General features: G+C 36.3%; 1 long non-coding RNA gene across 1 annotated transcript; it reads left to right on the top strand.

The window, feature by feature from the left end:
- Positions 1–571: 571 nt before the first annotated feature.
- On the top strand, positions 572–25,407 carry LOC308065426. The gene is made up of 2 exons (XR_013928764.1): positions 572–18,613; positions 18,668–25,407. It is a non-coding gene; the product is annotated as an uncharacterized lncRNA (long non-coding RNA).
- Positions 25,408–26,505: the final 1,098 nt, after the last annotated feature.

Below are 26,505 nucleotides of genomic sequence, written 5' to 3'. Positions count from 1 at the left end.
GAGAAAAAAAATGAAGGTGGGGGGAGCAAAAAGCAAGACTATATAAAAGGTCTTCTTCCATAGAGAACTGTTAGACTATGCCTTTGGATAGACTTTGTGATCCCCATCTTCAATGTGAAAAAGTAATGAGGATCACTTTTCAGTGCAGAAATTGTCATCTTGAGCAGAATAATTCCAGAACCTGTGATTGCCACGTTTTGGGAAATCTTACAGAATTGCAAACACCCATACTTAGCTCCTCATCAATACTATCCTCAGTCAGCAGAATCAGTGGACTACCAATCTTTGCATACAATTCCACAAGCATTCATTTATCAGGTTTTAAAAAATTCAGGAAACAGAAATGAGGAAGGAAGTGAGGAAAAATATCAGGGATTAAGTAAATTAAGTATAACAGAAAAGACATAGCTGAGGTGAGTTATGGTGATTGTATAAATATGATCAAATAGGCTACAAATCACTTGAGAAGGAATAGATGGAAATTAAAATACTTGCAATACATGTTTTATATATTTGGACTGTGTGTGTTTAGGAGCATGTCTATAAGTTTATTAAAAAAACTTGATTGTTCAAAAATAGTAGCTAGAGAGGAGATTGTACCTTGGAGTTGTTTTATATAATCTGCACTGCAACAAAGAATGTAAATGTCAGTATAGTTTTTCCCTTAATAAGGTATTGTGTGATTTTTTTTGACTCCAGCTTCACATTCTTCCTCATTGTAAAATAAACATACAATAACAAAAATTACACAACTAGAGTTTCCACTACAATTCAGTGGAACCTATTACCTATCTGTAGTAATTCAAGAGAACTGCTGATAGAAATTATGCAGGAAAGCTCATCTATATAGCAGGGGAAAAAAAGTAACTAGCAAAAACAGAAAAAAAATTGTTGTAAACAAAGGTAAATCTACAGATTAGGAAATTATAATGACAAAGTCAATATGCTCAAATATGAAAGCAAACTGTGACAGAATAAAATAATGCATTATTGCGTAAAAATAATATTATTTCAGTTAATGGGAGTCTATCTTCATAGATCAATGATTAGGCATAGAGATGAATGTGAAGACCTAATGTTTATCTCCCCATATATGTATGTTACACACACATGTATTTATATATTTATACAAATATTTTATAGTCCTAATAGGCCATGGTTAAAAAAAAAACCACAACAACTAAACAAAGTGGACTGTTGAGGAGGAAGGATCAGAAACTGAGAGTTCAATAAAATCTTTCTAGACTAAGAATTTTTACAGTTGTATGGTACAATACTTCTTCTGTGGAGAAGACTAGCTTATTACAAGGTAGAGCCAGAAGGCAATAGTTGTGTGCTCTTTTGCAGCTAGGGAATTCTTTGTCAAATTTATGGATTAAAGATCCATTATGCCACTCTATCTCTTAACTGTAAGAAAAAGGCTATGTACTGAAAATATATTGTAGCAATTTTTTGTCTGTTATGCTTTTAGCTATGTACTCTTATCTAGCTATTATTTTGCACAGTGTCCTTTCCATTTTACTCACTAAAAGGTAGAAATAAAAATGAGGTTTAAGTTGGACGGAAGAATACCATGTGAACAAAAATTATGCAACTTCAATATTCTTAGTTCAAGATGATTGCTCTTTAAATTAACAAGAAAAACTTTTTTATATTAAACATTTTTGTCAGAGCATTGAAGCTTCCTGCACACAATTCAAAGAATAACTTAGGTCAATTTAGTCACATTTTAGTGTTTAGTGTAGTTTCTATAGAAAGGGCTAAATTTATTCCAACTGAATATATTTTTTTAAAAAATATATAAGCAGATGCACTTAAAAATATGTAAATAACGGTATGGAAATAAATTAGTGATTTAATGTGTCATGTAACTCACACAGCATTAGAGATTACCTTGAGAATTAAACTTGCTTTATGTTTTACAGCTATTATGAACTATACTAATAAGGTAACCTAGTAGCATACTAAAAAGGTTACGTACATTACTCCACATAAAGATTTGTATTTAGAGGAAATAAAACCACAGCAACTTAGACTAAGAAAATAGATTTCTGACAATTAAATTGCCAGGGCAAGGGGAATAATATACATTTCTGCTACAGGCAAAGTACTGAAAAGAAGCATATGTCAGTTTGAATAATATTTGAGGTTTGAGGAAGGCAAATAAACTTTCCCATGAAATTTAGTAAAGGACACAGAACAAAATTACTCCATTCCAAGGTCTGATCTCAATGTGAATAATTATAAAATTTTAATTTGGTTTTATTAAAAAACCTGGAATTACACTGTGCATGGTACCTTCAGGAGATATGAAGCAAGACCTGATGTGCTGAATAACTAATCAAGAAAAATTATCTAACCTGTTTCCATACTGACAGTCTTTACTAAATACACTTTAAAAAGTACACGTGCCTCTCTACTTTCCAAAGGCTGGTGCTGAATTAAATTTCTAACAAAGTAAAATTCCCAGAATTTAAGATGCTACTGAGGTGAATTGCTCTCAGAAAAATTCAGTCTTGTAGCACTTCTATGGAAATCAGGTAATAAGTCTGGGGGGCTAGGAGGGTGGGGAGTGTGTATATGTGTGCATACATATATATCAAAGTTTCTTAGCGTGTCAGAAGAACCATAAGTGAATAATAGTGTTTGCGTACCTAAACCTTCACTTTTTTCTTCTCAACGATTCGTTACAGCTAAACAATTACTTCCATGCAGTGCTCACTATATGTATTGTTGAGGTAAAGAAATTAGGGACAGGAACCATTTGCTGGGTCATCTACTCTGTATTGTTCTGCCATAGGACATGAATCTTTATAGCACATTTACCTGTATTAACAGTCTTAAGACTGACTGACAGTGAGTAGGACTGTCTTAGAGCCTTTGTGTAGTTGGGACTGCTTTTTGCCAGGCCAGTAGGACCGACCACTGGAGGGTGCTCAGGCTAACCAAAGTGCCATGAGCAATGTTCATGAGCAGTGAAGGGTTAATCTGGGCATGCCACTGCCTCATCCTCAAGGTGATAAGGAAGAAAAGGCCCTGTGGTCATCTCTCTCTCAGGAGACAATTTGAGATCTTCTTTGGAATGTCTAATGTTGTTTTAGAAATAACGCTGCTAATAACACATCCGGGATTCTAACCCATGATCCAGGAACCTAAAATAACATGTTTTGAAGACTTTAGCCCTTGACCTTTCAAAGTCTTTTTTTGCATCTAGCCCTACGTCTGTATTAAGATATTTTCTTCAGAGGTTTTTAAGATGCCTCAGTATGCTTAGCAATACTAATAAATGAACACATTTTCAGATGCAGAGTGGATATATATTTCTGATTAATTTCATTCATGCTGGTCTTGTTTCTTTCAAATTTAAATTGCAATAATTAACTACTATTCTAGGAATACACTTTATTCTTAAGAGTTGCCTTTTACAATTAAATACTCTTGTAGTTATGGCTTTGGCTTATATTGCATTATCCCTCTCTTCTCTGAGGCAACTAACATGGGGGTGTGGAGGAAAGAAATCACAAACCATTTCCCAAGAAGAGAATAATTCAAGATTTTACTGCATTTACAGGAAGAAGTCAGTAGACTGTGAAAAATATTACAATTTGTTGGCCAACATAGAAAAACAACCACATGTTTCATTCAAGTTCACCAAAGAAAATACCTGAAAGTGTCTACTTGTTCTAGATGTTACAATGTATGAATCTCCAGTCTGAGCAGAAAACACGTTATACCCATTACAGTCAGTGGAGTTTCAGACAATACAGTCAGCTCCACCTTGGAGAGGGATGGTACTGAACCTGAAGGAAGCTGCCTTACTCCAGTTGCTTTCCTAGAAGGGTTTTTAACTATTGTAGATCCTCTGATATATCTGCCAGTCCTACAGACACTATAGGATGACACTAGAGTCTTTGATGCCTGTGACTTAACCAAAAGAATCTGGTTCTTAGTCCAGAGAACTCATATAAAGTTATACCATGATTTCAAACAAAAATACATATTTTGTAAAAAAAAAGCATGAATGTTCCAAATTTTAGAATTTATTTAAAGAAAATAAATGTCAAACATTTCTACATGTCTAAGCATCCTCTATGTTATAATTAGTTAGAAAACATCTTCCATCCTTCCATATCTGAAGAATTTTTGTTTATGATACTTTTCTGAAATCCTCTCCGGTCAGTATTTTCCTACGAAATTCTCATTGACCCCCAAATCTGGCAAATCTACGGTGGGATTATCAATGCTTCTTGGTAATAACTGAGTAATATTACAAACCAACTTTTTCTAAGAGTCTTTAAACATCTGGCTATAGCAAAGAAACCCAGCCAACCAAGCCAAGCAACCAACCAACCAGACAAACAAACTCTTGGACTTTTTGAAAAATTCCTAATAAAGGAATGTCTGCATGACTTGACAACAGTGAATGAAAAGACAGGCTAAGGCTTGAATGCTAATGCATGACACTGCCGTGGAAAGCTGTACAGAGACAAAGATTTACGGCAGATGGTAAACTTTTAATTGGATCTTGTTCAGGAAATATAAACACCAAGCATCTGTGGTCAACTCACTAGTTATGTAATTGTCAATGAACCAGACATCTAAAATAAAACTGGAAGTTTCTTCCAAATGAATACTGGCAGTTTCAGTTTTGAAAATTACTTTTCTTTTATCAGCATAGACTAATCTAGAAACTGTGCTTCTTGATGTTGAGTTTTATCTTTATAACACATACCTCACATATGTCATAGCTTAACCCCAGGTAGCAACTAAGTATCACACAGCTGCTTGCTCACTCCCCTCAAGCAGGCCGAGGGAGAAAATCAGAAAAGGAAAAGTGAGAAAACTCATGGGCTGGGGTAAAGTCAGTTTAACACATAAAGAAAAAGCCATCCATGCAAGTAAAGAAAAACAAGGAATTAATTCATCACTTCCCATTAGCAGGCAGGTGTTCAGCTCCATCACTTGTAATAGTTACTTGGGCAGACTAATGCCATCACTTCAAACATCCCCCCTTTCCTTCTTCTTCCCCCAGCTTTATACACTGAGCATGATGTCATGTGGTATGGAACATCCCTTAGGTCAGCTGGGGTCAGCTGTCCCAGCTCTGTCTTCTTCCAACTTCTTGTACACCCCCAACTTACTCACTGATGGGGTGGTGTGAAAGGCAGAAAAGGCTTTGGATCTGTGTAAGCACTGTGCAGTGATAAAAAAACATCCCGGTGTTATCAACGCTGTCCTCAGCACAAATCTGAAGCTTAGCCCCATAGCAGCTACTATGAAGAAAATTCATTCTATCCCAGCCAAAACCAACTCGCATAAAAATCCTATATTGCTAAAAATGAAGTCATGCAATACTGTGCATTAGTATCTTCTGCAGTAAATTAGAAGTAAATTGGATTTAAGGTGTATCTTGCTAGTTAAAATACAGATTCCTTTTAAAGATAACCGAAATACCTGATCTAGATGGCAGATCAGATGTTATCATTTAAAATCCCTAGAGGCTAGCAAAAATAATTCATCTTCTCAGGAAAACTATATTTTCAATATGTCACTTTATAAGATAGACACAATCTTAATGTTGAGTTTACACTGGAGCTCAATTTCAAGAAAATATATCAAAATTGCTGCCTGCATAGCATGATTTAGGTTGAGTCTTTTCTTTGAACACAAAGACACCTGAATATATAATCTTATAAATTTGCCTGAAATGTAAGACTCATTTGCTTATCTAAAAATGTTGCTACTCCCCAACTAATATTGATGCTTTTTAAACTGGAACCTTAAGAACAGATTATTTTTATTAAAATGTTAATAATTTCACTGTTAAGCAGCAGCAGGAGACACGGGTGGACAAGCAAGGTGCCACGGTGATCTCAGTACTGGCTGTGCCCTCACTGACTGTGCCATCTCACAGACCCCCAGCAGAGCAGTGGTGATGAGGTGGTCAAGAAAGGGCTTAGCAGCAGAGAAGTGGATGGACTGAGGGACAAGGGAGGAGGGAAAAGTTAAAGAGAGGGAAGAAAGCAAATAAACCAGGAGAATTAAAAGTTTACTCATAAATTAAGACTAGCGTCAAACAATGGAGATCATTGCGAGGATGGCTTTGGTGGGATGAGCAGAGTGGTGATTACATTGAAGACAACCATCCAAAAAATCTGTAAATGCATAACATAATGACACAGAACAAGGAAATGGAAATTTTAAAAACAGATACAAGCGTAAACTTGTCTGTTGTCATAAATGAAGTGTTGAAAACTACAAATCTGCCTGAAATGCAGGTATGCATAGGACTTCAGAAGTGATATCCTTAAATATGAAGATATTCAAAATAAGACTTTATGTTCTTCCAGGAAATTGTGTTTTGCAATAATTTCCTCTGGGAAATGATAGAGCAGAATTCAACCATCAGCTGGGACACATAGCTTTCATGTCACATTTGAATGGTAGAAGAGACTATGCAATGGATCACTAATTGCTCTCTGGGGAGCAGTGTGCCCCCTCTTTAATCTATGTATTTATCCTGTTCATTCTCCTGACAGTACAGAAACATTGGAGGAATTGCACAGCATGCAGTTTGAACAAAGGTTTTGAAAGAGAAGATGCTTAGGAATGTAAAGTGTGTCACAAATTTTAATTTTTCAGGTTTTTTATATAGGGATATATAATACAACTTGAGGAAAGGCTGTGTGATGTTTTTTAACTGCACAACACAACAATTGCTTTCGATTAAACATTTTTTTTATTTACATTGACAGCATATTTATAAGCCATTATTTCTCAATCAGTATAGTTGGTTGAATATAAAAAACATATTCTGAATCTTAAAGCTGTTACTAACATTTTCAAAAACTGATTACACTTCAATTGTCCTCCAAACCATTCCAAAGATTGAAAGCCACAGGCGAGAAACAATAATTTACACAAAGCGCTGTAAACATTAGAACTCTGTTTGGTAGCCTCACAGTATAAAATAAGTATAGCGTTTCACAGTCCCCACCCAGTGCTGTTTACATGCTAAAACTACCATTATGACCCCTGGCTCACTTAGAAAATAGCTGTGGGAGGAACCTTTAAATCTGTGAATCTACATAAAATTGCTAGCCATTCTTTCTGGTTTTAAATATACAGGTAAGAAAGACTGTATCAATATTCAGAGTGGTATTATCTATTCTTTCCATGTCTAGCCATTTTAAAAATACATGTTTGCTTTTCTTTTCTTGTATAGTGATATCAAAAATCTCTTGTGCAATATTCTACTCTCCAAAGTGTAGGCAGTCTCCCATGGTGATCTCTAAAACAATTGAAAAAAGATTATGATGCCCCTGTAGGCACAAAGATATCAACCAAATTAATGATTTATACTTTAACACCTTCTTGTCTTTCAGATATTAAGAAATTCACTTACAAAAGAGTCAATTTTAAAATGTTTACAGGTTCACAGTTGCTAGTGTAAATTAGTGATAAAAATACTAAGTTATTATTATAAATTACTAATACTAAAATTTTCCTAAAGGAAAATGACAATGACATAGCACATGAGTGTGTAATTAAATTAAGCCCCTTGGCTTCAATATCATTCTAGTAAGGAATGCTCTGAGATTGAATAAGCCTGGAAAGTAGAATAAAATTATTCTTTTTTAAAAAACATAGGAAACAAACTAATGAATAATAAGAAAAATTAACTTTGAAGCACTATTAAACTTATTAAACATGTAACATTGTCAGGTAATGTAACATTGAACAGATCCTCAGCTGGTGTAAAATGGCCTAATCTTATTAAGGACAATGGAACTATACTAATTTACACACTAATTTACACGTGCCTAGAATCTGTCCTTAGGGCTTTTTTCTCTTGTACTCACCTATTCACAAAGCTCTAAATAACATTTTATTAATAATAACAAGGAATACATTTCACCAACAATTTCAGTCATTTACAGCTTTGAAAGGTCATGTCTGAAACCTATTCTGTGAATAGACAGAGACATAGCACCTAGCAGCATTTTTCTAATTGGGCCATTCCTTAGGAAATTTCAGGAAAACAAAAATTCTGACTTTCCTTATCCTTCATGTGTTCTCACAAATGAGAGAAAAATGTCTGTCAGGAAGATATCTTACAAGAATGTATTTCATCTGCCTGTTTTCATTTCTACTGTGATGACTCACTTTAGTTGTGATTCAATTGAAGACACAAGTTCTGGACAAAAAATAAACTGGATGCATGAAGACATTTTTTATGTCCCCTCCCCTTTAAGTATAATACTTGGGGGATAGGACTTGCTTTGTTTTGTTTTCTGTGTATGTATGTTTTTCCAAATTTAAGATAGTTTGTTCTGTCAGGCATTTCAAACTTTGTTTCTGGTCAACCTACATCAGAAGAAGACAGATGTATTTACTCTGGCCCAGTTGATAACCTAGACCTTCAGTGAGTCAAATATCTTCAACTGGTACACCAACTGGCTGACATAGCCTATTGAAATAGAACTAGCTGAAAGACATCGATAACACTTGATAATAACACAAAAACTTAGCTCAAATTCCAAATTTCTCACTGTATTCATTAAAATAATGAAAAATATTGGCTGAATGAGTACCAGAAAACTTCTCATATGAAAACTGTTAAATTAATTAATAATACTCCAGTTCAATCTGAAAGTATTTTGTTTATACTCTTTCAGATCTGGGGGGTTTTTTTGGCACAAATAAGATACTGATAAATGGAAAAGGCTGCTTATATGGTATTTCTGCTTCTCTCAAACCAAACAAACAGATGTTTTGAAATGTTTATGTCCCAGTAATGTCATGAAGCACCAAATACATGTTCTCAAATTCCACCTTCAGGAATCATTGAAGTTTCACTGATGACTGTAAAGTTGCCGATGTCAAAGTGCTGTTCCAAAGAGGAAATATGTTGTATACTTTTAGAAATAGATATTTTAATTTAAATTTTCATCTTAGACCTCAACCCTCACTTTTCTAGACATGTTCTTATATGACTTTCTTCCCTCTGTAGGCTTGTGTCAAAACAGATGTTTGAGTCCTGTACTAGAAACTGTAGATTTCCGTGCACAAAAATTAATCAAGTTTTGACATAGTAATAAATTGCATTAAAACCCCAAACACAATGGAAATCTATTAACCCTGGCAAGTCTGACTGTAGAACTAAGACACTGATTAGTGAGGCTACCTATAAGCGAGGAAAGAGGAAAATCAGAGCAGCTAGCAGAGAATTCTTGCAGGAGTTGTGCTGGGAAATGTAGAAGTTGCTGAAGACATAATTACCTTGCAAGGGTAACTGAAACCCAGTTTCTCCTTCAGTAATCTTTGTTGTATCACAAGCAGTGTGCCAGGGTTTACATTCCTTCCAGCTGGTGGTGCAAATCCAAGAATGCAATTTCATGTCAGCACATGTCACTGCTTGCCAATGCAGCTTCCCTCCTCTCTTAGCACGCCTAATACAATAATCACATGCAGACTGTTTATGCGTTGGCTTCCCATCAGCTTTCCTGTAATTTGAAGAGCCTGACAGACATTGTCAAAAACCAGAACGTCAGGTACAGCAGATGCAGGTAAGTATATGTGACTGTTAAATGTAGTATTAGTTTGGACGCAGGATCTCAAGAAAGAAAGAAAGCAAGAAAAAAACCAAACCCTGACATTTACAAAAAATATTATTTGTTCTTATTAACATGTCAACTTACTCATGCAGGATCAAGTTCTGAAACTTAAAACCGAAACTTCATTAGGACTGCTGCTAAAAATAAATAAGAAAAAAGAAAGATGTACAAAATATTGATAATATCATTCAGAGTTCCAAAAATAATAATAATAAAAAGAGTCTTTTTACAAATAAATGTACATGAAATGAGTCTAAATGTCTGAGAAATTTAAACTCTGAAGTTCATCTGGTTTGGAAACTGGTAACTGAAAGAAATAAGAAGCTTTCAAAAAGGTATGCCACACAGAAAACTGCAACAGAAGAGAGATGTATAACTACAGTATGCTACACAAAGTTTTTCACAGGCTGCTGTGCATGTTCCTTGAAAGATTCCATATATGAGTTCTGGCCAGACTAAAACCAGCTAGAGTGCCAGTAAATTTAAAGCAAATGGCTGGACAGTTCTTTGCAATGGATTCAGGAAAGGGAAGAACTGTGCTTCTGGTTCTTCCTAAGAGGAAAGCCTAGGGTTTTTTATTGGGTTGGTTTTGGTTTTCATTTCGGTTTGGTTTTTAAGACAAGTCTTAATAATAATACTTGTCGTGGTTTAACCTCAGCTTGTAATTAAGTACCAAAGAGCCACTCGCTCACTCTCCCCTCACCCAAAGGCTAGGGGGAGGAGAGTTGGAAAGGAATGTAAAACTCAAGGGTTGAGGGAAAAACAATTTAATAACTGAAATAAAATAAAAATGAAAGAACAATACTAACAATACCAGTTATAATGAAAAGGGGAAGGGAAAGAATAAAATCCAGAGGGAAAGGAAGAAAGGAACACATGGTGCACAGTGCAACAGCTCACCACCTGCCAACTGATGCCCAGCCAGTCCCCAAGTAACGATCTGCCAGCCCCGGCCAGCCCCCCAGACATATATACCAGGCATGACGTCCCATGGTATGGAAACCCTATTAGGCTAGTTCAGCTGATCTGGCTGCATCCCCTCCCAATTCTCTGTACCTCTCCAGCCTTTTTGCTAGGAAGGCCTGAGGAACTGAAAAGTCTCACATCAAAGCCAAAACACAGCATTGCACCAGCTCCTAAGAAGATAATTAACTCCATCCCAGCTGAAACCAGAAAAATACTGAATTAGACAGAATTGTTAACATATTGTTACAGGGTGAGAATCCCCCAACCACATCACCCTAATACACACCTCTCCATCCAAGTTTTCCACTCTTCTTCCTGCATGATAGAACAAAAATTAAGGGAAATCATAAGATCAAAATTAAGAAAGCATAATGTTTCTCAGGCTTATAATTGTCACATTCCCAACATCTATTGCCTGCAGAAGTAGACATTTAGAAACAGGAGTCACCTTTTTTACCCAATTCTTTAAGAGCATTTTATGTGCCTTGTAATTTTAGCAAGAGAGAATAAGCATTGCCTCCTCAGCCAGCAAGTGACTGGAAAATCTTACAAATAGACTGCAACCCACCTGGAAAGAAGATGGATAACTGGATGGTGACTGTTTCTAATTCTGTATTTTATAAAACCTAAGAATATAGGCATGATTTTAAATACATCTTTATAACTTGCTAAACTAAAGGAAGAGTTACCGCTGTGGGACATCTTCATTGTTGATTTTAATGACATATTTCAGTGAAGATGACAATGTTCAGAAGTTTGATTTTTAGGACAGGTTCAGCATCCCTGAAGGAAGACGTGATGATGGTAATTTGTACTGTACATGCTGATAGCAGAAAATAACTGTATTTGGCAACATTACATGCTTTAAAGTTATGGGCTAAAACATTCAGTTTGGGGCATTTGAAAACAAAGTGGAATATAACATTTTAAAGTGCATGTTTAACAGGCTAGATTTAGATTATTGCTAATAGTTATTTAGCAAAAGATTCTAATATCATAGGATATCAAAAAATGAAATCTAAATATGAGGAGAAAACATTTGTATTTGCCTTGAAGGGAAAAAAAAAAAGGCTGCCTGGGATATTAAACATTGCAGTGCTTATACACTTTGGTTCAATATAATGTCTGCAGAGGTTAGATGTGACCACTCTGCTATTTTTGTCATTACTAATAAGTCATTTCTACATATTCAGTAATTTAATTTCTATTTGATCTTCTCCATTGTACTGACTGATAGTCAAAACTTTTGATGGCTGTTAACATGACATTAACAAACAGAAAACCAACTCTGAAAACTAGAAATTCATTGTCTGCTTAATTTCTAACAGCTAGAAATTATATCTACAAGTTATCCTGAGACTTGGCAACATAAACAGCTTTTCCAGAAAGCACTGAAATGTCAACCTGAAGTTTAGTTCTAGACATCCATTTTAATTAATATTTTCACATTTCAAGAACTCAGCAAAATATTTATGAGGTATAACCTATAAAGCTACTGCTACATTTCATGATGTATTATAAAGATAACTATTGCACTGAAGTTTTTTTTTTCTTTGTAGCAAGTGTTTCCTTCTGTCAAATATTTATGAAGATACAACTTAAAATTCCTGGTTTAATGTAGAGATTGATTTTTTTCACCTCAGGCACTGTCCCTTCATTAAAGATTATCTGTATTCCCAAGTGCACTTCACTGGGGTTTTTTTGATCTTTAATATCATAGAAAAGATGGTAGAATCTAAAAAACTGAGTGCTGCACTATAAAAATTGTAAGATTATATTAATTAAATTCCTTCCTTATAATTTAAGAAGAGGAAACCCACTTTCATAATAAAGTATTTATGTCTGTAGGTAAGGCATACATTTAAATATAGTCAATGTCTTAAAGGATATCCAGGGAACTCATTAAAGGCCATGACCTTGAGTAAACTATTTAGCCTGGAGGTTACTGAAATAATGCAGTGTTTTTCAGAGATGATAGTATGACAATGGAATGTTAAATACTTTTTGAAAAAAGTTTTTGTTACTCAAGTAGTTCTACATGAAATTCACCTCTGTTTTTACTCCAGATACTTTTATTCACTAGTGAAGTAGATGCAGTGAGACTATAGAGGATACGGAGGACACCATTGTTCATATTTGACTAAGAAATGTATGCAAAGACTGCCATTTACGTGTGCATGAAATCAGCAATATATAAAAGAATGATATAATGAAAAGGAAAGCTTTAAGAAGGTAATCAGATTTGGGGGAGCTTGAGGGATTGTTTCTAGGTGAAATGCCACTATACAATTGAAGAATTGAGAAAGCAGATGTTGTCTCCTCCAAGAAACTGATCCATCAAAACCCATGGGGTAATTGTTCTATATGGATACTTCACCCCATGAAGTATTTCGTAATACCCTGCAGCAAGTGGCCTGAATCTCTTCTATCTTGGCTGTATCTTCTATCTCCTCTCTATTTTAGCTGTTTGTCACATAAAACTTCAATTTAAAATAATGGATTTTCAAGCTAAGCTAATTTTTTCTATTTTTTTAAGAGGTACAGGGAGACTGAGAGGAATTATTCCTATGCTATTAGTTAAGAACTAGTTAGTTTGCATAATCCATTATTAAAATCTGTGGTTATATGCAATCACTCAGCTATGATGCTGACTAAATCACTGTGTTTCTGTATGTGAGAGTAGCGTGACTGAAGGATTTTTAAAGGAGAATAGCAAACAGCAGGCAGTGAATGATTCAGATCTGGACAACAGAGAGATTTTCTCTTATTCTAATGTTGCTTGTTTTCTTATCTTTCTGGTTGTCTTCTTTAGGAAACTCAGTGTCAAACTCTCATCTAAAAATAGAATGGGACAGGGGTAGCAAACCCTCTAGTACATCATGTTTGGACACTTCCTGTAAAAATGCTTTTCCTATGTCATAAAAAAGATTTTTAATTTTCCCATGAATCTTCACCCTTATTAATAGTTGTTTTAATATATTATTAATCTCCGGTCTTTTTCCCTTTTTTGTGTATCTATTATATACCTATGTTATAGTTCTATTGCTGATTGTTTAAATAATTTTCAATAGCATGTCCTCTGCTGCTGTTTTATATCAACCAAGAAAAGGCAGACCTTGGCAACGGTAGCTTTCCATTCCAATTAAATGCCGCCACTTCACCAAAAAAAGGGCCTTAAATGGTCTTGAAAACATCCCAGACTCTTCTCGTAATTGATATGGGTATTATGACTAGAGAGTAAATATCACTGAAACGGATAATGAGGTGCCCATCAATGTGAATAATATGAAGGTGGAAAAAGAATCAATAATTCTTTCTTTTCTTAAACATGCAGATTTGAAATATTATTAAAAACATCTTTGTCTAATGCACAAACAATAGCCTAGTATAGTAGTGTGGAGGTATAGTTGGGGGAAAGGAAGTATCATATACTGGACTTCATTGAATTCAACTTTCTAGTGTGAATCTCTCAGTGGACTATAACAAAAATTCAGTGAAGTAAGAGAGATTCTCTTTTACTACCTAGAGCCCAAAGTATAAATCAACAAACTTTTCAGCACAGATTTATGTTGAAGTGATCATGAACAACAATAGCCTAATCTCAGAAATAACATATCTCCATTAAAAAATCTTGTGGCTTTGTGCCAAAGAACATGGCATTGAGCGGGTACACCCCCCACCCACCCCCCATGCACCAGCCTCTGGGGAAACTGAACCATGTAATGGACTGTTAAAAACTACATTGAAAGCAATGGTGGTGGCACTTTCAAATATTGGGATAGAGCTAATTTTCTTTTTAGTAGTTGGTGCAGTGCTGGGGTTTGGATTTTGTGTGAGAATAATATACATAACACAGTGATTTTTTGGTTGTTGCTAGGTAGTGTTTATACCAAGTCAAGGACTTCTCAGTTTCTCAGGCCCTGCCAGCGAGAGGGCACACAAGGAATTGGGAGAGGACACAGCCAGGACAGCTGACCTGAACTAGCCAAAGGAATATTCCGTACCATAGAATGTCATGCTGAGTATATAAACTGGGGGAAGAAGAAGGAAAGAGAGGGACATTTGAAGTGATGGCGTTTGTCTTCCCAAGTAACCATTGCACATGATGAAGCCCTGCTTTCCTGGAGATGGTGAACACCTGCCTGCCAGTGGGAAGTAGTAAATGAATTCTTTGTTTTACTTTCTTGCGTGCACTGCTTTTTCTTTACCTATTAAACTGTCTTTATCTTGACCCATGAGTTTTCTCACTTTTACTCTTCCAGTTCTCACCCCTATCCCACTGTGGGGGGGAGTGACCATGTCGCTGTGTGGTGCTTAGTTGCTGGTTGGGGTTACAACCGTGACAGCCAGTCATGTGGGTTGTCTCCCCACAGATGTACAAGGACAAAATCACAAAAGCCAGTAGGATTTCTTGCAGTGACTGCAGGGCAATGTCATGGTCAGATGTACCAGCATGATGCTCAATACTGATCAGTATTTCAAAACCTGATGTATTTTACTTTTTAACTCAAAATTCCCCACTTCTTATTTAAGAAATGTGTTGTCAGCTTTGGGGACTCTGGAAAGTTTTGTGTATTCTGCCATTTGCTTTCTGTGTTTAAAATTTCAGATGCCTAACTTCAGCCACTGGTTATTATACAGGTTGAACAAAACTATATTACTGCTTGACACCCTTGATGAAAACCAGTTCTTTTAAACTGCAGGGGCAATAGCAGAAACATTATACTGAAAAATCCTTGGCATCAAACACTTAAACTTTTGAAACAATTTACATATTTATAAGCACTTTCATATTTCATGCCTATATTTACTGACTCTATATTTACAGACAGTTACTAACTGCCACACTGCAAGGCACTGAAACAGCTGATTGATAACACACATGAGTGACTTTCTGATAGCAAGTACCATGCATTTTGTTTTGCATATCCTCAAGGATACTTGTGAGAGAAGATAAGGAATGTTAAAATTGTTTTTATGTCAAGAAGGAGGAGAGGGTAAGAGATACCTATTTTATTTTATAAGGCCACAATATTGTTCATACAAAAATTATTGCAGAGGAATCTGTGTTGATTGTGTCCCTCATTATTTTTCTTAAGGTAACTTTGATAATTTCAGTTTAGATATTTCCGATGAATGTATCTAACAGAAATATTCCATACATTATTAGACATAATACATAATTCTCTATACTAAGTTGAACATGTTTAAGCTCTTTTATTTTTTTAATTTTTCAGATGAAGAACACAGTATGGATATTCACAATCCATCCAAGAGGAGAATGTGATGGACCACATATTGGTCTTGACTGCTAAGGTGATGACAGATCTTCATGGTAGTGCTGAAAGCGGCTCCACTGTCCTCCCTCAGGTAAACACTCTTTGGAGGTTGTTAGCATTACTGAATATGTTAAGCTTATGGTAATGGAGTAAAAAAAATAAAATTTAACTAATATTAAGACTGCTTTTCCTAGGCCTGGCTCTGCTTCCTCAAGTCAGGTTGCTGCTCACTTACCTTAGCTCCGTAAAAAGGCTGTGTGTTCTGAATGTAACTGGTTGCTGACAAAGCCGACTCCTTGCACTGCTGGCAGTTCAGAGGAGTTTCAGTGCAGGCTTAACTTTAGTTTTAATTAACAATCTTCAGAAAATTAAACCTGTAAAAACATATAACTGAATTAATAATACAATTGCCTTTTATGAATTTCTGATAATAAATATATCGTAGATTACTATGGCTGTTAATCATTACTTTTTCTTTTTCAGACTAGTTTCAAGATAAACCTTCTGTTCTTTCCGCAACTTGCATTGACTATGCTTCCCATTTTATTCCAGAAGATTTTAACAGGCTAGGAGGATGTGGCAATTTTCTACTGCAACTTTTATTACCAGAATTTGCATATCTTTTTTTACTGAACTGTAAAATCCATATTACAATTTCAAGTAAGCTAGAGTTTCCAGACACGAAAAATAATTTCGGGGCCTAGATAAGATCAGGCATCAGATCACTTTTCTTGGATCTTCCTATATTACTTTGAGCATAGGCCTGCCCTGAAACCAGGTTCTTGGAGAACAATGCTTTTTCACAGAAAATTACTCTAAAAATACAGCCTTCTACTGTTTGGCATCAGGAATATAGGAACACTAATATGACATGAGAAGAAGCAGTGCAGAATGCACTGAACAGCTGATGGCAGAAAGACTTTAAAACATGATGCAGTAGAGCGTTTACACAGCAGTTGGGAAGGGTCAGTGAAGACAGCTGTGACTGTTTAAAAACTGGGTGAAACTGCATTGTGTAGAGGATTAACTCTTTCAACTCTCCATGGATCCTCAGATCTAGGATCAAGAAGCATTCTCCTCACATATCAAATTGGCAAGGACTTGTGGGTTGTTGTGATGTTTCTTTAGTTGGTTTCCCCATTTATGGCAACTCTTTTTCACAAAAGGACTATGGAAGCTGACAGTCTTTCTCTGCAAACATCCAGGCAGACTTCCAGTGAGATTAAAGGTCTTACTTTTTTTAGTGACTGTGCAGATTTTGTGTGGTTGCATTATGTCTGGGCTTGTAATTGTGTTTTTCCCTTCTAGAGAATACCTATTCTAGTCATAAATTTGGCAGACTGACATGATGAGCCACTCCAGTCACATTTTCCTACAAATGTATTTTTGACACTTTTTTAAACTAAATTCTAAGATCCAAACATTCCTTTTACAAAACTGTATTTCCAGACAAATTTTATAGATATTTCTTTTTTTCCCAGCATAGATGGCTGAATGATTTCAGACCATTCCTTAAACTTTGGGTGACCTCTGCTCTTTATTAATGTTTCCTGATTAGATGCTTGATTTGAACAGGAAGCATCTGGATTATCATAGAACTATGGAATAATTCCCATTGAAAGCGACTGAAGGGAGTCCCCTGGTCAAACTTTCTGCTTAGATCTCAGATGTGAGGTTGGGCCAGATTGCACAGGGCTTTATCCTGATTGGTCTCAAAAACCTCAGAGAGTGGACAGAGTGCATAAACTCTGTTCCAGTGCTGGAGCATCCTAATAACTGTGGTGGATTACCTTGACTGGTTGCCAGATGCCCACCCAGCCACTCCTTCACTCCTCTTCCTCAACAAGATGAGGAGAAAATAAGATGGAAAACACTTATGGATAAAGGTGATTTTGTTTATCAATTACCTTCACAGGCAAAACAGACTCAACATGGGGAAGATTAGTTTACTGTCAATTAAAATAATTTGGCTAGTGAGAGACAAAGAAAAAATTAAAATAGTGCTTTCTCCCACTCCCATGTTTTTTCCAGGCTCAACCTCAGTCTTTCGCTCCCAATTCCTCACCTTCTCCCGCAAGCAGTGCAGGCGGATGGGGAACAGGGGATGTAGCCGGTCCATTACAGCTCCTTTCTGTTGCTCCTTCCTCATCACATTTTTCCCCTGCTCCAGAGTGGGTCCTTCCATGGGCTGCAGTCCTGCAGAATAACCCTGCTCAGCATCAGTTTTCCACAGGCACAGTTCCTTCAGGGAATATGCACCTGCCTTTGATGGATTTTCTTCCACAGACTGCAGAGAAATACCTGCTCCACTGTGGCCTCTTCCATGAGCTAAGGGCAACCCCTGCTCTGGTGCCTGCAGCCTCTTTTTTCTGATTTTGATGTTTACGGGATTTTTTCTCACACCTTTTTTTCTCTCACTCCTCACTGCTGTGCAGTGTTTTTTCTCTTTTTTTTAAATACATTTCCTCAGAGGTGCTGCCACGCAGGCCGCGGTGCCCAGCGGTGCCCTGCGGCGGGTGGGCTGGAGCCGGCCATGCCCGGGCACACCTCACAGAGGCCGCCCCCAGCCCTCCACTACCAAAACCTGGAAATATAAACACAGTACAACAGCAAGGATGATGTGCTTATGAGGTTCAGAAAAGAACAGCACAAGTGACCACTGGAGCCAGTGGGCTATCTTTACCCTCCAGCCGAAAGGCAAGAACAGTCCATGTCCCAAAATCAGCTACTGGGGGCAGCGGCACGAGCGAGGTGAGTGAGGGGCTCAACACGAGCGAGGTGAGTGAGGGGCTCAACACGAGCGAGGTGAGTGAGGGGCTCAACACTGGCAGCTGAAGCAGCACCACGGGACGCAGCCCAGGTGCTGAGTGCCTGTATCTTCCCCATATTAGGTGTGTGTGGGGTGCACGTGTGTAGTCACTCAAAACCCTTTAGCTGGACCATGTGGAGAGCCGAGGGACCTTGGGTCCAGGCCAGAGTATCAGGCAGGCACAGGGTCCATGCTGGTATTCAGAGGACCCATGAATGTGGGGTGTCTGTGGGGTGAGTGGAGTCTGCGAGTGCTGCGCGTGTGCAGCAAACTCTGAGCTGGACCAGCCTGCGAGCAGGGGAGCTGTGGCATGGGTAAGGGGGCTGGGATGTGGGCAAGGGGGTTGGACGGACAGAAGTGCCCTGCTGGTACTCAGGGAATCCACAAATATGTACCTGCTTGTGAACCTGGAGGGTGTTGCGTGTGCACCCACACCAGTGACCTCCTGTCTTCACCAGCCTGAGAGGAGAAGGGGACTTGGCTGCCTGTGCTTGTGTTTGTGTCAGTCCGCTATGTAGCTGCTGTTGAAGGCAGAGCCTTGTCCGCAGCAGCCTGTGTGACCAGCTGTGCCAGCGTCCTGCACAAGTGTGTCTCTACAATACACAGTGAGCTTTGCTACCAGTTGTGCCTGCAAACAAGAAAGCAGCAGCCATGTCCCTCAGCCTGGGCAGACACTCCAGGTACCCAGGTTGCCCTCCAGCAACTGAGCATGAGGAAAGCTCAGAACCATTGGAGAAGGCACCTGCCTTTAACATTTCAAATCACAGCTAAATCTGAGTCTATAAGGAAATCTTACGAGGGTTTTGTTTGTTTTTTCTCTTGGGAAATAACAAGCATAACATGGTTTTAACAGCACAATCAGAAGGAAGAGTAGTAACAATGTAAAGCAAATGTAGGTCAACACCTATATAGGTTTTTAAATATTTTACCTTCTTTTCAGCCCAATACACTTGTCTGTCCTTAATAGTAATAGCTTTCCTTCTTATTAAGGGGTTTTGAATAATTAGGTTCAGCTGAATGTAATTAGCTTCCAGCTGGTAGTGCTTATCTAAGTTGCATTGAATAGTGATGAATTCTGTAGGAAAAAAGAAAAAAAAAAAAAAAAAAAAAAAAGAGAAGAAAAAAATCCCACTTTTTTTTAAAGTTGTTTATTTTTTTATATATATATTATTGTTTTCAAGTTGTCAGTGTTTTCTGCTCATTTCTCCTTGACTTGCCCGCTTGGTACAGTAAAAGGCCTTTCAATAGTGTTCAGGACCAGCTGAATATGTTGTGTCTTAATAGTAGCATGCTGCTTGGGTTTGACAACAAAGCTTAGTGAGGGTTTGTGTGTTGACTGTTTTAGGTTTCCAGATACACTTTTTCCTTCTCTCAGTGATGTAAAACTCAGTAATACCCCTAAAATTTATTGCTGGTTGCCTCACAGGTAATTTCAAGGTGAAACATAACTAGGTTTTACTGGGTGAGTGTATCAGTAGACACAGATCTGTCAAACAGTTCTGGGATTAAAGAAGTTGTTCATTATGGGGTGCTGTCTGTGGAGTCCTGCTGCACCTTTCACAGATTCATGATGTTCTTGTGAGCATGATTCAATTTCATTTACTTTAAGGGTTGTGATGTAATGGTAACAAATTCTTTCACTAATTGAACACTGTATTAATTCTTGCTATACCGGCAGGCACGCTGCTGCCTTTTTTATCTTTTTTTTTTTTTTTTTCCTCAGTCATGTTTATCTCTTGTTTTATCCACTAAGTTATTCAAGTTATTGATATATCTGTTCTGCTGTTGACCTTCAGAAGCTCTGCTTTCTTTTGCGTTTTCTGCTTTCCATCTTTAATCTACCTTTCAGGTTTAAACCTTATCTACTGAGGGGAAATTCCCAAGTATTAAGTTATTTTAATTCTGCAAGTCTCCCTTTACAAATTCCTTCTTTTATCTTTCTTTCAAATGACTCAAATGTACTATTATAACACTAAAGCAACTAAAAGAAATTCTACCTATAGAATTTAATTCTGTCTGGACTTTCCTTATTCTCTTTGTAGTCCTGGTTTCTGTTCTTTCAACTTCCCTGGCCTTTATGTTCTCTTTGTTGTTATCCCTCATGTCTCAGTCAGTTCGGAAATGGTTGTGATATAGATTAGGATAATATTTGCTAGATCAGCTTCAAAGCTTGTATAAAAGAAATGCTGCATTTTCACCATTCACTGAATTTTCTTTCCAGTGTAAAGTGTGAAGAGGTGAGAGCTAGTTTTAATGACAGTGATTTTAAGTAGACAGACTAGATTTCTTCCTGGATAATCATAGCGACAAAACCCAAAAGATAAAGCTTAGACCTTAAAATAAACAAAGCTGTATTCTTCTTCATCATTTTTTTATGTTAAGTACACCTATACATTCCAGAAATGCAGCATTAGGAAAAAAAATTAATAATCTTGTGAAGGGTAAGCTGGTGATCCTTGTTAGCAAGAATTTTGCCTGTTTAAGGCTTACATATATTTGCTGTTGCACTCCATGAATGGCCTGAAGCATACAGTAGTGTTCTTCTGTCCTTTACTCTCCTATCTCTTGTTCTTGTTTTCTAGCCTATGAAAAATAGTAGACCTAGTGTATAGGATTAGGGACTTTGCATCTGAGTAAATGGGTCAGTTCCAGTTGTATGCACCTATCTTAAAGAAACTGTTAGAAAAATTACATCAAATATATGACTGTTATGCTTCTTCCAATGGGACAGTGTCCACCCTCACTTTCAGTTTTTTACGAAAAAGAATTCTGCACTGTAAGACCACCTCCTACAAAAGTTTCCTTTTCAAAATTTGCTCTGGCTTGTAAAATGTTTTATATCTGTGGTGTTGTGTAACTACTGTGAGAGATGCTGTTTAATATCTTTAAAAGGAAAGAAATGGCCTCTTAAGATACCTAGAACAGACCTTAATATAAACTAGAAAGCTTAACTTTTAACGGGACATTTATTCAAGTGTTAGCCTGCAAAGTGATTAGGTAGGGTATCTGGCACCAGCAATAATCTGTGTTGTTGTAACTAATTTATTTATTTATTTTTTCTAGGAAAACAGTGTCTTTTCTAGATATATATCGTATAAATATATTTTAACATAGTATGAATCCTGAATCTATTCTTTACCTTCAAGTTTACAGATATATGAAACAAGAAGGATCTACTCTGGTGTTTTCTGCCTTCCACTTCAGAATGAAAAAATCTGTAATAGCTATCCTGTTATAAATTATCAGACTGTGGATTCTAAGAATTTTAAAGTGCTTATGAGGTCTGTTTGCTTATTATAGAAATTGAAAAGATATTTGCTCTCTAATACTTCACGTCTACGTTCCTTTTCATTAAAGAAACAAAGCAAAGATCAAAGCATTTACAGTTATCGGTTATTTATTTCAAAACAATGTCTGATGCTTCTTAAACAAGCAAAAAAAACCCAAGGACTTGGTAACATGCTGCAGAAAGCATTCAAATATATGTAAAATCCAATAGTCAAGTTGTCTCAGTCCCTTCGTGCTACAACAGAACAGATTTTGGCACTCAGATGAGTCTCTGTATTGAAAAAGTGTAAAGAGAAGAACTATAATGCAAATACTTAGTTCGCTACTGGCATGTATGCAAAGCCCAATATGTTCAGAAATAATTTCTTCCCTCCACCCTGAAGCCCATCCTTCCATCTTTTTTCTTGGTCAGTGTGGACAAAAACAGCAACCTATCTAATAGTCCAGTCAATAACTAAGGCATCATCTTCAACTTGGATCTTTCTTTACTGAAACTTTGTATGAATATTGCCTGTCTTTTTCTGTAACCTCACTCTCACACAGTTTTAGCATGTAACCTTGCACAAAGAAGCATCTAAGCTCTCAAGCTTATATTTGGAATCATGAAACATTTTCCCTAACCCTGAAAAAAAGATTGTGTCCCTAATGCAGCTATTCAGAATATTACATCAAATATCACTCTCCTAATGTGTCAGTTAGGTATTCTTTTAAGCGTTTGTATGATCATTTTCTGTCTTACTGACCAGTATTGTCAATGTTAGCCTGGTATTTTCTTGACTGCCTGCATTCCTGTTCCATCTCCTCACTTGCTTTTTGAATTCTCTTGGGAAAGAATAATTTTGTTATGTCTTTACATCGTATGTATTCAACAGGTCCCAAATCCATGCTCACACTATACAGTCAGAGCAAGCAAAGTAATTAACAGTATTCCTCAATAGTCACAGCATAGTTACTTGGCTATAAACCAAGTGTGGACTACACAGATTACAAAGCCAGAGCAAACAAGAAAGTTCTTTGCTACCACATACTATTAAAAATCAAAGCAACTGATGTCTCCAGCTGGCACACATTTTTAATTATACTTCAGCAATATCTAATTGCAAATGAACTTGTTTATTTTTTACAGTCAAAATCTTGTGTATGGCCAAAAAGGAAGCATACCATATGGATAGACAGAAATATCTATATAGACATGTAAAGCAAATAAAATGTATGAAAAGCTGTATATGTACATGGATGTGTAAAACCAAGAAATTATTGTTAGCATACGTGAAATCTTAACAATACAATTACTATTAGTCAAATGTTTCAGAAAAAGAAAGAATAATGCATGTTAAATTGCTATATGCACACATCTCCATTTCTACTCCTCCTTTGTGAAGAGAAGAGTTTGTGCGTTCTTATTTCACAAACTACACATACACATTTTTGTGTATGGTCAAATATAAATTATTAAAAAGATTTATTTTTTTTAATTAGTGATTATTTTCATTGTAGAGTTAACAGGAAGTAAAATTGTCTCTTCCTTTTTAAGATTTTACTACAGTCTTCAGCTTATTTTTGCTTTCTCTGGCATGTTCTAGTGTATTCTCGATATAAACTCATTTACAGCAAGTGGACACCACAAGACCTGCACCTAATTTTAAGGAGACTTTTAAAGATTAAACCTCAGAATCCCAGTTCTTCTCTGAAATACCTAATGTAAGAGTAATGTGGGGGCTATATTATTTTGTAGGACTATGTTTGACATTCTGCCAAGTGATATAAAATGGATTGCTGATGGTTTCCTACATTGTATGCCACTGCCAACTATTTATGGGCCAGCAGAGTAAACAGAGTACTTTCAGCAGTCTCAGCTGAGTACAGGGTTTCTAGTTGAAGGAGATTTCTGAGACGTACTTAAGGTGAAGAGGTAGAGACTTTTCTGACCTTTTCTCACTTTTCTAAGCATACATCCCAATATATTCTTTTCATGGGCTAAAATCAAAAACCTAAGAAAAAATATGAAACCTCAAAATTTGGATTTTTTGTTTATGCTATATGAAAACTGCATTAAGTATAGGGCTGTTTAAAGGAAGATGTTGGATATGGCCTTCCACTTCCCAGGCAGTGTGCACAGTTGCTAACCTACATCTAATCACTGCCTTATAAAGACTAACGCTGTTGCACTCTTATTTCTACAAAGTAGGGTATTTCCTCTTGAAACAATAAATTTTATTTTCAGCCAGATAAAGAAATGGGTTTTATCTCAGTTTTCCAAAGGCAGTTAAGCATAACCCACTGATCTAGTACAAACCTAAAAAATTTGCAGTATTTCAAAGTTCTGTTGTTTAGTGGTATATATTTTCTAGCCAGCTCAAGTCAAAATATGTTAAAGATGAGATTATTCAAGTTTATCTTTTTCCTCTAAAACTTAAACAATTTATACTGGAATTTTTTTCTGTATACCTTTAAAGGATACGTTCTTATTTACTTTCCCAGTCATAAGTATTGCAATAAATTTTTGTTTGTAGTTGCTTAAATATTTTTTTAGTTTATAATGGGATTGACAGTTATGGGCTTTGCTAAAATGCTCTACTTTGGCTGTGCTTTCGGGTGCTGGTCTTCAAAGGAATCCTGAATAATCAATTCTAGGTAGTCTTTTAGACAAAGGAATTCATACTGAGTAAATAGAATGCAAAATTGTGCTCAGTGGGTAAGAGTTCAAGTGCATTCTTTTCTTTCTTCTTGAATCACTAATATTCCCTAGGAACCATCTTGTTGTGAATGAGATCCTGTTTCTTTTTTTCTTATAATTTGTCTTCATTCATTACAGCTGTTGTAATTACACAGCAAAATGGTTTTGAGTTTGCATTTTTAGAATATTTTATCTATTGTGCAGAAAACATCAGGGGTTATAATAGCCCAAAGCTGATTAGACTTTAAGGTGTGAAGATCTCAAATGACTATTGTCTACAGTACATGTACAGACACAGTTAATCATCTCTCTAGGAAAAAAAAAAAAAAAAAAGATTGTAAGTGGTGGGAGAAAGGAAGTAATTTTGGAGAGATATTTGCTTATTGTTTTTGTCTTGCTTATCTGAGTGTTCTGATTGCCAGATGGATTCATAAACAGACTGAGCGTTTCATGGCACTTGCTGCATGTAATGATCAGCAAGCCTAGGCAGTTTACAGTATTATAAAGTTAAATGGATTTATAATATTGAACAGCCATTTGAAGAATTACTGTATGTTTAGTGATATTTTTTCTTTTTTAGGCTTATAGAAAATTACGATGACAGTTATTGCTGAAATGGAAAAATAAAAACAGTTAGAAAAAATTGAAAAGCAATTGGGGAAATAACAACAAAAAAGAAACAATCAAAACCAACACCTTTTGATTAAAAAAAAGAAAAAAATATTGGAATTATCCTGGGGATAAGCAGCTTTTGTTAATAAACTTCTTTTATGTATGTCAAAAAAAGTATTCTTGTCAAAATAAGATTGAATTAAACTACCAGTTAATAGTATTCATTAAAATCATCTGATATCTAGAAATTAGTTTCTGGATACTGTCAAAGCAAAAATGATCACAGATCTATTATATAGGAAGGACTGGAGTTGCTGCTGTAGTAATGCAAGTTTTCCAGCTGTGGTATTCCAGAAAAAGTGCAGTCAATAGTTACCTTTTGTGGACAACTGCTTTTTCAGTGAGACCACAAAGATTATGTCTTGACAGAGATTTATAAGCCACACTCTACTTTTTAATAGCATATTCCCTCCAGCAAGAAACGGTATTTAAGCATTGTAGTTAGCTTCATGTATTTAGTCTTGAGTCTTACGTTTTTTTTCCACAGGTAACATCTATTGATCACTATTCAAAACAAAAATACTGGAATACTTCTGGTGAGTACACATTTGTTGTGTTGTATAAAAGTTTTACCTTCGTGTTACTGATCTTACATCATCATGTAACAAACATAAGGTGGTTCAGTTATGTGTAACCCAGCTCAAGTTTACATGCCCCATATTTTTTCATAACAGTATTATTTTTCCTGTCTAGAACACAGTCTTCTGTTAAGTTCTGTTTCACTGAATGCAGAAGAAAGCTTTTTAGTCTACATGTAGCTTTGCTCCAAAGGAAGGAGGAAAGGGAGACTGAGTTGTCTGAATGTCCTATATAACATAATTCATAATGCCCCCTTTTTCCTTCCTAATTTGTACACAAGGTCTGAAAAGAAGGTATGAGATACACATTTTACTGTATAACCACACAATTTCTGAGGTTATAACCACTTCTTGTTTTCTTTCAGTCTTTCAACATCATCAATATTAATTTTTTTAACTAATCTGTATTCCCTTAATCAAGCAATTGAGAAATTACAAGGAACTCATACAAAGCATTCAGTCCTAACTAGAAGAATATTTGCACCTCTTCCACTCTCCTTCTCATGAAAAGTGAGAGAAAAATTGAGGAAAACTGGACTCTGCAACAACATATGCTTACTTACCTGTGGGAGGATTTCAAGTTATGATCAAAATTATGATTTATGTGTGCTGGCCACAC

This window comes from Falco punctatus, assembly GCF_963210335.1.
Source record: "Falco punctatus genome assembly, chromosome: 6".
Taxonomy (NCBI): Eukaryota; Metazoa; Chordata; class Aves; order Falconiformes; family Falconidae; genus Falco; species Falco punctatus.
Note: the sequence above shows the minus strand (reverse complement) of the source record. Positions and strands in the feature narration are given on the sequence as shown.